The 12,763-nt window shown below is 50.2% G+C and overlaps 1 protein-coding gene across 4 annotated transcripts in view; it reads right to left on the reverse strand.

Annotated features, from left to right (window-relative positions):
• Positions 1 to 12,763, reverse strand: part of RPS6KA2 (ribosomal protein S6 kinase A2) — a 494,183-nt gene that overhangs the window by 300,057 nt on the left and 181,363 nt on the right. The gene's annotated exons all lie outside the window — the stretch shown is intronic.

Below are 12,763 nucleotides of genomic sequence, written 5' to 3' on the forward strand. Positions count from 1 at the left end.
CCAGGGAGGCTGAAGTGTCTGGAGCTGCCCACTCTGGAGGTTGGGGTAGGGAAGGCTGTGGGTTGAGCGATGGCACCTCCTCAGCATGCATCTCCCAAGCCCAGAACTCAAGGAAGGGACAGGTGGCTGGGCTACACAGAGGCCAAACACTCAGCCTCAGCACAGACCCTTGACCCCGGAGCCCTGGAGAAGACAAGCTGCCTTTCCAAATGCTGGGTGCTGTCTCCATGATGACGAAGACTGGAGAAGAGCGAGTCCCCACACTGGGCTTGCTCAGGGACACCGGGGCACTTGCCTGCTGGAGTGTTTGGGGTGCAAACGCCAAGAGGGAAAGAGGTCAATTAGTGAGTGAGACCGAATTTCTAGGCAGCCCCAGCAAGTGTTGGAGGAAAAGGACTCAGAGCAGATTAAATCTGTTTTGAAGAAGTTTTAAATGGCATCTCGTGTATCCCGTGCTATTACTGTGAATATTCACGGGTGCCATGGAGGGACCAGGCAGTGATGATCACCAACTCTCCAGAGGATGTTAGATTTACAGGGTGTGTGTCTGAGGAGTGACCCAAAGAAGCATCGTTTCTCCCCTGTGCCCCTGAGTAGATTCATAACAACATGACAAAACAGTAACAGCAACTCTCCCCTCCCCATAAAAATAAAACAAACAAAACCCAGCATGGAAACACGGTTTCTGAGGAAAACGTCAGATGTGATTTCTTTCTCTCCTCTTAGCCCTTTCAATCAGCAGTCCCTGCCTTTGACAGGAGAGTGACAAGCAGCCTCCGAGATGTCCCCACAATCCTTGCTCCCAGTAGTCACGACCTGGTGTAATTCTCTCTCTGTGAGTGTGAACTGGACCTAGTGATTTACTTTTAACACACAGAATACGGCAGGAGGGATGGGCAGTCACCTCTAGGCTGGTTTATAAAATGGCATGACCTCTACCTTGGGCTCTTCCCAGGGGAGCGGCTGTTGTGATACAGGCCTGGTGAGAGGTCCACGTGTGAGGGTGTAAGGCGTGCAGCACACACGTGACTGAGTTTGGGAGTGACTCCCACTGTCACCCTTCGGATGAGACCACAGCCCTGCCTGACAGCTGGACGCAGCCTCGTGAAGAACTGCTGAGCTGCAGCCATGCTTCTGTCCCACAGCGACGGTGCGAGAGTAAATGCCTGTTTGTTTTTTAATGCCAGTAAGTTTGAGGATAACTTACATGGACCAAAGGTAGTTAGTACATGCGGTAAAAACTGAAACACGCTATTTAATTCTGAGTAATTCTGTCACACTTTGAAGTGATAGTCTTCAATGCCTATCCCTCTTAAACGTAAGCGTGATCCTAATTTTAGACATCGTGATTCTCCAGGTAAAATGCGCTTTTGCATAACATTTAAGAATATGACCCTCACCTCTAAGGGCTTTTGTTTTCCCAATTTTGATTCTCGTATTTGAAATGCAACAGTTGATAGCTCCTGCAGATGGTGGGAGTGTCTCTACTCTTAAGGCTTCACTCCGACAGCAGCTAAAATTCCACTAAGTGTCCAACATGTTATTTATTTCTAGACAGGGTCCCACTCTGTTGCCCAGGCTGGAGTACAATGGCATGATCTCGGCTCACTGCAACCTCTGCCTTCTGGGATCAGGTGATTCTTGTGCCTCAGCCTTCCAAGTAGCTGGGATTACAGGTATGTGCCACCACGCTCAGCTAATTTTTTGTTTTTATAGTAGAGATGGTTTCCCCCTGTTGGCCAGGTTGGTCTTGAACTCCTGGCCTCAAGTGATTTTACCCATCTCTGCCTCCCAAAGTGCTAGAATTACTGGCATGAGTCACCATGTCTGGCCCCAGTACATTATTTAAATGCAATGTTCCTTTTGCCTGTTTCATCTGAGCCTCAGAGTAAATGGTCAGACATTTTTCAGACAAGTAGAATGATACTTCCGGAAAAGTTGAAGACAGTCATTACAGCTCAGGCAGAGGGAACAAGACTCTCAGTTTGCCCCTAGTCCTGGACTGTTGTTAGCAGAAAGGTGTTTCTGGTAGCCTCTCTATTCATAATTGAACATGACACGCCGATCTGTGGCTGCACTGGGTGGAAAGCATTTCTTATCAACACCTGGGACTGTGGGGTCTAAATAGGAGCAATCTCAGGGCAGTCCTGGTGCCCCCATGGTGCACAGATGCTGGTGGTCATATATTGGAGGGGGAGCCGCTGTACCACACTACACTTCTCAATATCGTAGGACAGACACTAAAATTCAGCCACACCAGCCCAGCTAAGTTATTTCAGCAACAAAAGACTCAACACAGCCTCAGACGGCAAGGTCGGCAATCCGGCAGAGAGCCGCTGTGGGTGATCTGTCAGCCTCCACTTTCTTCTCTGTGCTCTGAAATCTACACCGTGAGGGGAAAAATGCAGACGCGGGGTGCAGAGATCAGGCTGAGCCTGAAAAGCTGATAATGGGGACAAGCAGAGGCTGCCCAGCACACGGGAGAGCTGGGTGGAACTGGACACTGGTGGGTGGGCGGCCAGAGCCAGGATCTCAGAGCATCTCACATCAGTAAGTCAGCAGTCTCAGAGATGCAAATTGGGTGAGGCGGAGCTCACTCAGGTTCAGATTTGCAGGAGGACAGCAGGTCCGTTCTCAGTTCAGAGGGAGGAGCCCAGGGGTATGAAACCTGTGGCCAAACCAGGCCTGTCTCCACCTGGTTGTGATTTACGAGTTACAGCCAAGTGCATGGCCTCAGCATTTCCTGTGGGTCCTCCTAGTTGCTGCTGGATTAGAGGTTGTGTGCATATCCTAAAGTCTATCTGGAATAAATTTACAGACACAAAGGAAAACTCTGGGTTAAAATGTTCTTGGGAGGTTAAAGAGACCCAGGGCGGTTTGAGGGAGGAACTGCACTCGGTACATGGGGACTGAGAACCCTCGGGGGAAGCTAGTCCCGCGCACCCACTGAGTGCTGCACACATCCTGCACCACAGTGATACTCAGCCGGAAGCCGCCAGCGTTCAGGGAAGGGAAGGGAAGCCGGTAGTCACCGTTCATCCTCTAGATTTACAGCAGGCAACAAGCAGAAGCAGTCAACCCACAGGTGCTAACGAAAAAGACACTGATTTCCTGGCATGGCCCCCTTGAGCGCCAGCAGTGCTGGTGGGTGCCCTGGCTCTGTGGTGCCTGGAGGCAGAGTGCTCATCACTTAAGTGCCAGCAGTCATCGTCCTGGCTCTGTGGTGCCCTGGTCTGTGGTGCCCTGGCTCTGTGGTGCCCTGGAGGCACAGCGCCCATCACTTGATTTGCAGGCAGCAATTCCAGCTGGATACCTTCCATTCTTTTTCTTGGTTTCTAGATTTCTAACTTGAATCTTACCATCCAAAATAGTAAAAAAAAAAAAAGTTGCTTACTCCTCTAAAAGTGCTACTGTGATCGTGTTCATGAGATTTATTTTCTGAGAGAAAGGGCTGACATTGTGCTGGACAGAGGGCTGCCCTCAGAGAGGGGTTGGCTGGCTGGATGGGAGCAGCTGAGGATGCCACCGTCCCCTCTGTCCCGGGGAGCCTGCTGCTTCTGTGTGTGGTGGGGACAGGAAATCCTTGCCTCCTTCACAGATACCCGCCTCCAAAGGCAAGGAAGCCTTCCCCTTGGCTGAGTGAGGCCGTTGCTGGAAGCCTTGAGCCTCGGCAGAGGGAGGCGCCGAACTCTTCCGTGTCACCGGCTTGGATCGTGAGTTTGAGGTCGGCATGGGTTTGCTGCAGTGAGCCGATGTGCATCAGGCTGACCTGCAGGCCTGGGTGGGCACCCGAGCCCTCTCCCAGCCCTCCCCAGAGCTGCCACTCTCTCCCCACTTCCTGCCATCCGCTATACTAGGTGCACACTCGCTGTAAAGCTAAATACGGAACACAGCCTCATGCGCTGCCCATCCCTCCAGCCTGGGTCATGGGTGTGCCTGTCGATGAAGGGCACCTTCTCTGTACTGTGGCACCCTAAGCCACCCTCCTCCACATGCACACAGACCCAGGAAGGCCTCCTCTCAGGACCAGTGTGCAGGCTGCAGCACTAGCAGTCTCTGGGCTGTGGAGGGCTGTGGAGGGCTGTGGGGAGCACCGGTCCTGGGTTCAGAGCACCCTTGTCCCCCTGTAGCTGTCACTCCAGCTGCAGCTGCCATGCAGGGTACCCAGGACTAGGCTGCACTGAGGTCTGGCTGCCCAGTCAGTCAACAAGGACCCTGGAGGAGAAATGGCTGAGTTGCCATCCTTGGGGGCTCCTGGTGCCCTGTCACCAACTGCACAGACCCACAGGCTTCCAGCTGCAGAGCTCCTGGCCCTGAACCGATGGAACTCCCTGCTCTTTGATGGATGCGGGGGGGGCGGGGTCCACATGGCTCAGGAGGCCCAAAACAGGACAAAAGTTTGCAAACTCAAAACCAAACTTGTCCAACGTGTGGCCTGGAGGCAGCATGCGGCTCAGGTCAGCTTTGAATGCGGCCCAACACATTCATAAACTTTCCAAAAACATGAGATTTGCGTGTGTGTGTGTGCGTGTGTCTCACACACACAGAGTGTGTTTTAGCTCATTGCTGTTGTTAGTGTTAGTGTATTGTATGTGTGGCCCAAGACACTTCTCCTTTCCACGTGGCCCCGGGAAGCCAAAGGTTTAACACCCCTGCTAAACCAAGCTTGCCGTAAGACAGGCCAAGACATTCAGTTTCCTCACCATTTGCTGTTAAAAATAGCTTTGATTTGTTACCCACACCTACTGTGCTGTTCCAAAGAGTTACCATCAAATAAATACAGATAAAGAGCCGTGAACATTTTCTCCTCGGTGAACTGTTCCCTGGGGCGGCTGCTACCTTCACAGAGTGTGTTGACCGTACCAAAGAGGCCACATCGCCGGGGAAAGAGGGCTCTGAGCAGAATGCTGATTCTTCGCTCCCATAAAGAAGATTGTGTACTGGCGCTCCCAGAGCTCCATAGAGCCTGAAACAGGAAATGCCGAGTTCCTCACCAGCACAGTCTTTTATAGCCAGCCATGTCAATAGATTATTCTTAAAAAAGAAAGCAACATAATACATTCAGGAAGTTATTTATGGAAACAGGAAACCTCTTATTTGAAAGAGTTATTGACTTTGATTGGGAACAGTAGGGCTCTGAATACGGCAGGTGGGCGCTGGGCAGAGGCTGCTGCCTGGCTGAGGGGGCACAGGCACGCTGGAGGCCCGTGCTGTCCATTCCAATGGGGAGCCGCCACGCTGGAGGCCCGTGCTGTCCATTCCAATGGGGACCGCGCTAAACCTTGGGGCTGCTGACCTGGGATCTGGGAGGGGCAGCTCAGGGATGGTCTGTCTGAACAACGGCAGGACACACAACCCAGCGGGCACCAGGGATAAGAGGCTGATATCTTTGGAGGGAGATTGGGTGAGGAAAGGACTTGGGAATCAGGAAATACAGAATAGGAAATCAAGGAATATGTTCAGAAGCTGTTTATGGAAAAAAGGAAAGTCTCACTTCAGAGATGTGGGACATGAACCAGAAGCAAGCATCATGATGACAAAGACAGTGTTTTTTTTTTTGGAGATGGAGTCTTGCTCTATTGCCCAGGAGGAGTGCAATGGTGCAATCTCATCTCACTGCAACTTCTGCCTCCTGAGTTCAAGCTATTCTCCTGCCTCAGTCTCTCAAGTAGCTGGGATTACAGGTGCCCGCCACCACGCCCGGCTAATTTTTGTTGTTTTTTTTTTGAGACGGAGTTTCGCTCTTGTTACCCAGGCTGGAGTGCAATGGCGCGATCACTGCTCACCGCAACCTCCGCCTCCTGGGTTCAGGCAATTCTCCTGCCTCAGTCTCCTGAGTAGCGGGGATTACAGGCACGTGCCATCATGCCCAGCTAATTTTTTGTATTTTTAGTAGATACAGGGTTTCATCATGTTGGCCAGGCTAGTCTTAAACTCCTGACCTCATGTGATCCACCTACCTTGGCCTCCCAAAGTGCTGGGATTACAGGCGTGAGCCACCATGTCTGGCCAAAGGACTATGATTAAACTTCATATTTCTACAAAATATTCTGCCACCAACACAGACACATAAAGAGTGAGCTGCAGTGAACTAAATGAATCGGGTCCTGCGGTTCTCAGGTTCTTCCACTCTCCCAGCATTCCAGTGCCGTGGCTGAGGCTCCCTGAATAGGGACCCTCTGCCCGCTTTGCCAGCAAGTGGAGGGCACCCACAGCCAGGCCAGGGCCCAAGTCTTCTGCTTAAAAGAAAACAGGATGAAAGCCAGAGGGAGGAGGGTCTCTCCCATGCATCATCTCAAGGCTCCTCCTTTGCTCCTGCCTGGGAGGAGGCCGGCCTCCCCTTCCCAATGGGGAAGCCCCTGCAGTTCCAGCCCACCCACTCCTGCTCTTTCTTTCCTACTCTCCCCCAGCCCCACTGCCATCTCTCAGCCCCAGTCCTGCCCCAATTTCCAAGCTGTTAATCCACTGTCTTTAAAGATGCCCAACGCACAATCCTCCCTGCAAAGGTTACCAATCAGACAAAGCAGAGAGGCTGTGACACCCGGCAAGGCCCAGAAAACCCCCTCCCCAGCCCTGGTGCGACCTGCTCCTGAGATCCACCCTCCTGGGCGGTCTTCTCCACAGACGTGGTCAACAGGCAGGTTACCTTCCTTCTCGGTGGGTCAAGACATGAGGAACTCATCAACAGGAAACATGAAAATCTAGTCAAGTTTCTTCTCGTTTCAGTCCTATTTCATGCCTGTTTCCAGTTCTAGGTACTAGGAGAATTCCTCAACACTGTCCCAACACCTGTTTCTTTGTTTTAGCACTCTTGCTTCCAATCTGGAGGAATGCTTTCACCTTCCCAATTATTCCTTCTTTCATCCGGTTCGTTTTTCGGCTACTGTATCATATCTTCAGTCTCCCTAGGTGTTTAAAGGCCTCTGTTCCGGCCGGGCGTGGTGGCTCATGCCTGTAATCCCAGCACTTTGGGAGGCCGAGGTGGGTGGATCACAAGGTCAAGAGATCAAGACCATCCTGGTCAACATGGTGAAACCCCGTCTCTACTAAAAATACAAAAATTAGCTGGGCATGGTGGCACGTGCCTGTAATCCCAGCTACTCGGGAGGCTGAGGCAGGAGAATTGCCTGAACCCAGGAGGCGGAGGTTGCGGTGAGCCGAGATCGCGCCATTGCACTCCAGCCTGGGTAACAAGAGCAAAACTCCGTCTCAAACAAAAATAAATAAAAATAATAATAAAGGCCTCTGTTCCCTGAGTTCTGTGTGCTGCTTGAGGTCACCATTGGTTTGCTTGTCTCCAGGCAGGTAAGGAAGCTGTCACTTGTCATAACAGAATGTCAAGTGTAAACAGGCTTCCCCACAGTGAGGGATTCACTGGCTCACCAATGAAAAGTTCTGGGAGGCCAGGTGCGGAGGCTCACACCTGTAGTAAGCCCAGCACTGTGGGAGGCTGAGGCGGGCGGATCACTTGAGGTCAGTTGTTGAAGACCAGCCTGGCCAACCTGGCAAAACCCTGTCTCTACTAAAAATACAAAACCTAGCTGGTCGTGGTGGTACGCACCTGTAATTTCAGCTACTCAGGGGGCTGAGGCAGGAGAATTTCTTGAACCCAGGAGGCGGAGGTTGCAGTGAGCCAAGATTGCGCCACTGCACTCCAGCCTGGGCCACAGAGTGAGGCTCTGTCTCAAAAAAAAAAAAAAAAAAGTAAAAATATCCTGGGAGTTGCAGCCCCTATCACTGCCGGATTCAATTCCTTTCTCCTGAAGGGCTGGCCTGGCCCCACACCGGTCTCCCCTATAAAACGTGGTCAGTGCTAGTCCACCCTGTGATTCTACCCCTCGCCCTCCAGCAGCTCGGCTCCCTATGACATGGTAAGATTCCTCTTGATCTGAAGTCAGCCATAGTCAGATCTCACCTCATCTCCATGTAGAACTTGTAACCAGGACTGTTCTAGGCACACACTTCATACCGTCCCCTCCCCGGGGCGTCCCTGTGCCGAGCCCTCCTGTGAGGCCGAGCATCAGATAATAAGACTTTTCCCCTTGAAACTCGGCAGCCATCTGCTTCATGTTTTCACAGCACTTACCATGCCGTGGTGGAAACACTGCTCCCAAAGTCAACATATTTACGCTCAAGCAGATTCAACCTCCCTGCAATCGACACGTTTGTACGTATCCTGCAATACCAAACACAATCTCCTACACGTCAAAGAGGCTAATGGTTATGAGCTGCATTGTTTCTTTTGTTCTTGTTTTGACTGATTAATTATTGGAGAAACAGGAACTAGAGAGGATTTATTTAGTGGTCCAGCACACAGGAGTACTGTGATGTTCTCTTGAGAAAGCCTGGACTTCTCTGCAATGGAGTTCTAGTTAACTTGGAGAAAACTTCTGTTTCCACTATGCTCAATTCTACCATGTTTAGGGGAATTTCTATGTAGTTGTTCAAATATTTTGAAAATTTATGACCTTCAAGGGCTACCAGGTGTCTTCACAACAGAAAACTTGAATTAATACTAGGATGAAAGATCAGCCCTTGACATCTTCCAGAAAGATGGAACAGAAGGACACGGGCGTCAAGCCAAGGTAAGGTTTTACACATAAGAGGCAGAACCGCCTGAGTCTGAGAAATTGAGGTATAAAATAGAGGGTATTATAAATACGAATACCTTCCACTCTATGCAGTTAAAAATAAGAAATGTGTTCATATCAGGTTTTTTTTTTTTTTTTTTTTTGAGACAGGGTTTCAGTTTGTCACCCAGGCTGGAGTGTAGTGGCGTGATGTCGGCTCACTGCAACCTCCTCCTCCTGGGCTCATGCAGTCCTCCCGCCTCAGCCTCCGAGAGTTGGGACTACAGGCACACACCACCACTCCCAGCTAATTTATTTATTTTTAGTAGAGATGGGGTTTCAACATGTTGGCCAGGCTGTTCTTGAACTCTGGCCTCAAGTGATCTGCCTGCCTCTGCTTCCCAAAGTGCTGGGATTACAGGCGTGTATTTACCAACCTGAGTAGGTATTAATGCTATTCAGTTTTCACCCTTGAAAAGGGGGAGAAAGATATTTTTGGATTATTCTAAAATTAAATTATATGATGCCTAGGACTTGCCACAAAATAACCTGGAGCTGTGTGGGTAGGTGGGAGGCGAGAGGGAGTGCATACATAAATAAAACAAGACTGGCCTGGACTGGAAATTTTGGAAATTATCTATCTGAGATAGATCTGTGGGGGGTTATTACGTTCTTTGTTTCCATATATGCTTGCATTTTTTATAACAAAACTCATCTTTTTAAAGCAGGGATTTAACCTCTCAAGCAAATGAGTGTGATTGTCACTTTAAAAATGCTTCTGATATTAAAATCACTCCCAGAGCAGCATAAATAAGTCATTTTTAAAGCTGGTGTGGAATGAAGTGATGATCCTGGGAAAATGTAAAGCGCTTTGTGTGTGGATACACATGTGGGCTGCGTTCATACCAGCTGCCCGGCCAGGACCGCCTCACCTCTCCGTACCTCTGGCCACTTTCCAGCCCCTGTTCTGACTCCAGCGGGGCCTGAATCCTCTCTGCTCCTCCAGGCCTGTCCTGGCTCAGAACATCCCTTATCCCCTGGACTATGTCTCCACCAATCCTGGGAAAGCTGGGTGCCACACGCCATCCTGTAAGCCCACTGATCGCAGAAGGCCACCTTCTACGACAACATAGCTGAAAACCTTCTCATCTCTTCTCTAAATACAGTTGTATTTTACTTATGTGCAAAATAAACACAAACGCAGTTTCCTGCCTTCAATCCTTCTCTCCTTTATTTCACAGAAGACACTTTCGTTCTCTCCCATAGGGCTTCCACTCTGCATGCCTTTCCCGACAGATGAGAACATGTACGTCTGCTCACAGTTTCCCATGTTTGCTGTCCTGCGTCACCCTTGGAGGTGGAAATTACAGTGATTCCCGCCCAGGGAAGCAGCAAGGTGGGGTGAGAGAGAGAATGAGAGGGAGGCTGAGCTTCAAAGAGGCCAGGTGACCTTTGTCCAAGTGTGGCTGGCAAGTGACAGAGAAAGGGGGCTCAAAACGTGGCCTCTCAGGTCTCAGGCTCCAGCGTTTCTGCTGCGCCTCGAACCCCCTGTGCTTCATGAGACTGTGCTCTCAAGTGCAAAGCAGGTATCTGTTGACCACACATGAATTTCTAAAATTTGGCAAAAGGATTTGAACACTCCAGAAATAGTGTGTATTTTAGACGGTATCCATTCCACAAATAAATTTGAGTATGACTTTTTTTTTTTATCATGGTCATTAATAGATAAAACCTTATTTGTTTACAATTACCACGAATTCTATAGGATTTAGTTCACATTACAATACCTGGTTGTCCAACTACCAGCACTAATAGATAACTGAGTAGTAAGTTTGGAGAAAAAAAAAAAACTGTGAACAGAAAGTCTATGAAGTAGGAGATGTTGCTTTTTAAGTCACAACAAAAAATGATAAATATTGTCACCGGGTGTGGTGGCTCATGCCTGTAATCCCAGCACTTTGGGAGACTGAGGTGGGGAGATCACCTGACCTCAGGAGTCCAAGACTAGCCTGGCTAACATGGCCAAACCCCATCTCTATTAAAAAAAAAAAAATACAAAAAGTAGCCGGGCGTGGTGGTGGGCACCTGTAATCCCAGGTATTCAGGAGGCTGAGGCAGGAGAGTCACTTGAACCTGGGAGGTGGAGGTTGCAGTGAGCTGAGATCACACCACTGCACTCCAGCCTGGGTGACAGAATAAGACTCTATCTCAATAAAAATAGTAATAAAATAATAAATTATACTGTCATTTATTTTTTGCCAGTGCAAATCGAGAAAACACGTGATGAGGGACAGTGCGTCGGACTTGGCCAAAAAGAGCCTGATCATGAAAGGACACCTGCTGAGGCCAGAGGCACAGTTCAGACTTCCACAGGACGCAGAATCGGAAATGCTTCAGCCTCGCTGCCCCTCTCCTCCCATCGTCAGCTCTGGAAAGGACAGCGGGGGCCCTGTTTGGCATCTCGGGTGAGGACTGCTCTTCTTCAACAGAGGCTGCTTGCCTCTCCCTATCTTCTCACCCTTTCTGCTCTGAGTCAGGCTTTGCTTCCCAGTGAAACAGAAAGCAGGAAAGCAGGGAAAAGTGGAGCAAGTGGGAAGGGCAGAGAGGCAGCGCCAGAGCACAGATCCACCGCGACGTGTCAGCCCATCGGCACTTGGAAAACACAAGGAAGGGCGCGCCAAACTCTGCAGCTTACAACACGGTACCTCAGAGCCCTTCTAAGAAATAGATGCCACACCCCAAGACAAAAAGAATCCGCGCCTTGCACAATGGACTTGTACCATTTCCCGATACAAATGACGCTCATTTCCCAAGCAAAATACGAGGCATCTCCAGTGGCCTACGATGCAAAATTAGAAACCGACTCATTGCTGCACTGGAAACACACCCTGTTCCCAGATTCCCTCCTGACATAAGGTCGAGGTTCTCATCTGCATCCTCCACACAGCATCTCCTACCCCTAATTCCTCTCTGACTCCTGCAGCCACTGCTGACCACTGCTGACCAGTGCCGAGCAATGCCGACCGGTGCCGAGCGGCGCCGACCAGCACTGAGTGGTGGCCCCAGGGAGGCTGAGCTCTCCTCCTGCAAGTTGCACCTGGATTCTGTGCTCCAAAGGGAAAACTGTTCCTGGTGATTCCCAAGTCCCAGTTCTTCCCACCTCTTGTGATTCCAGCTCACAGGTTCAGGCCTCTCCCTGGGTGCCCCGCTAGGTCTTGATCCTGGGGGCCTCTCTCCCAGAGATGAAAAGTCCTGTCTTGACCCTTGTGGCCCAGGGCTGGGGCCTGACACCCACAGCAGGCGCCCAGGATGCTAATTCCACTAATTTTCCCCATCCCCTGGGGACGCCTTGTCCCCCAGCGGCTCCTGCCAGGATCCCTTGCTCAGCTCCTTCTGTGAGTCTCAACACCAACCACCAGTGTGTCGTTCTCCCCGCAGGATGATGGAAGGCTTAGGTTTAAGTCTTCTGGTGTGCAGCAAGAATATACAAAGAAATCCAGTCTAACCAGTATATTGTTTAACAGTAAAATCTGGTTCATTTGTAAGTAGAGTTCTAAGCGTTTTCAGATACTGCTGTTACGTTTAAGCTACAGGCAGTTTACCCAAGGAATGTGATGTTGAAATGTGTTTCAGAATAAACTTCCGCTTGAAAATTACGGGCAATAAAATGTACCAGCTTTCTCCTTTTTTTTCTTCATTAATGAACTCAGGAACATAACAGCTCAATTAAAAATAAAGACTCATGCCTCACTTGGTTCTTTTTAGTCCTTTCAGTTTAATAAAACATTGGTGTTGAGGTGTCAGGTAATGGAAAGCGATCGCTCTGTTTCTGGCTCAGTATTCGCATTGGGCTTACTCATACATCCAGAGCCGTGGGGAGGGTCTTTTCCCTACCTCAGTCAGCACCTAGAATGCCTGCAGGCGGGGTCAGGTGTCAGAGGCATGGGGAAGATCAGAAAGGATGAGACAGCCCTGGGGAAAGGGAGGGGCGGGGAGGAAGCGCCGAGGGCAGGGCCAAGACATCAGGTTTACTGCTGAACTGGGTCTAGAACAGAGTGAGAGGGAGGAGGGACTCCATACCTGGCTGTCGAATAAGTGGACCCCCAAGAAGAAAACCGGGTGTGAGTGTGGAGGTAAATACCAGCAATAGTGAGGCAAAGCAAGCGAGGATCCGTCCACAGCCGGGACAAGCT

The sequence above is a fragment of the Callithrix jacchus genome, chromosome 4 (genome assembly GCF_049354715.1).
Source record: "Callithrix jacchus isolate 240 chromosome 4, calJac240_pri, whole genome shotgun sequence".
Taxonomy (NCBI): Eukaryota; Metazoa; Chordata; class Mammalia; order Primates; family Cebidae; genus Callithrix; species Callithrix jacchus.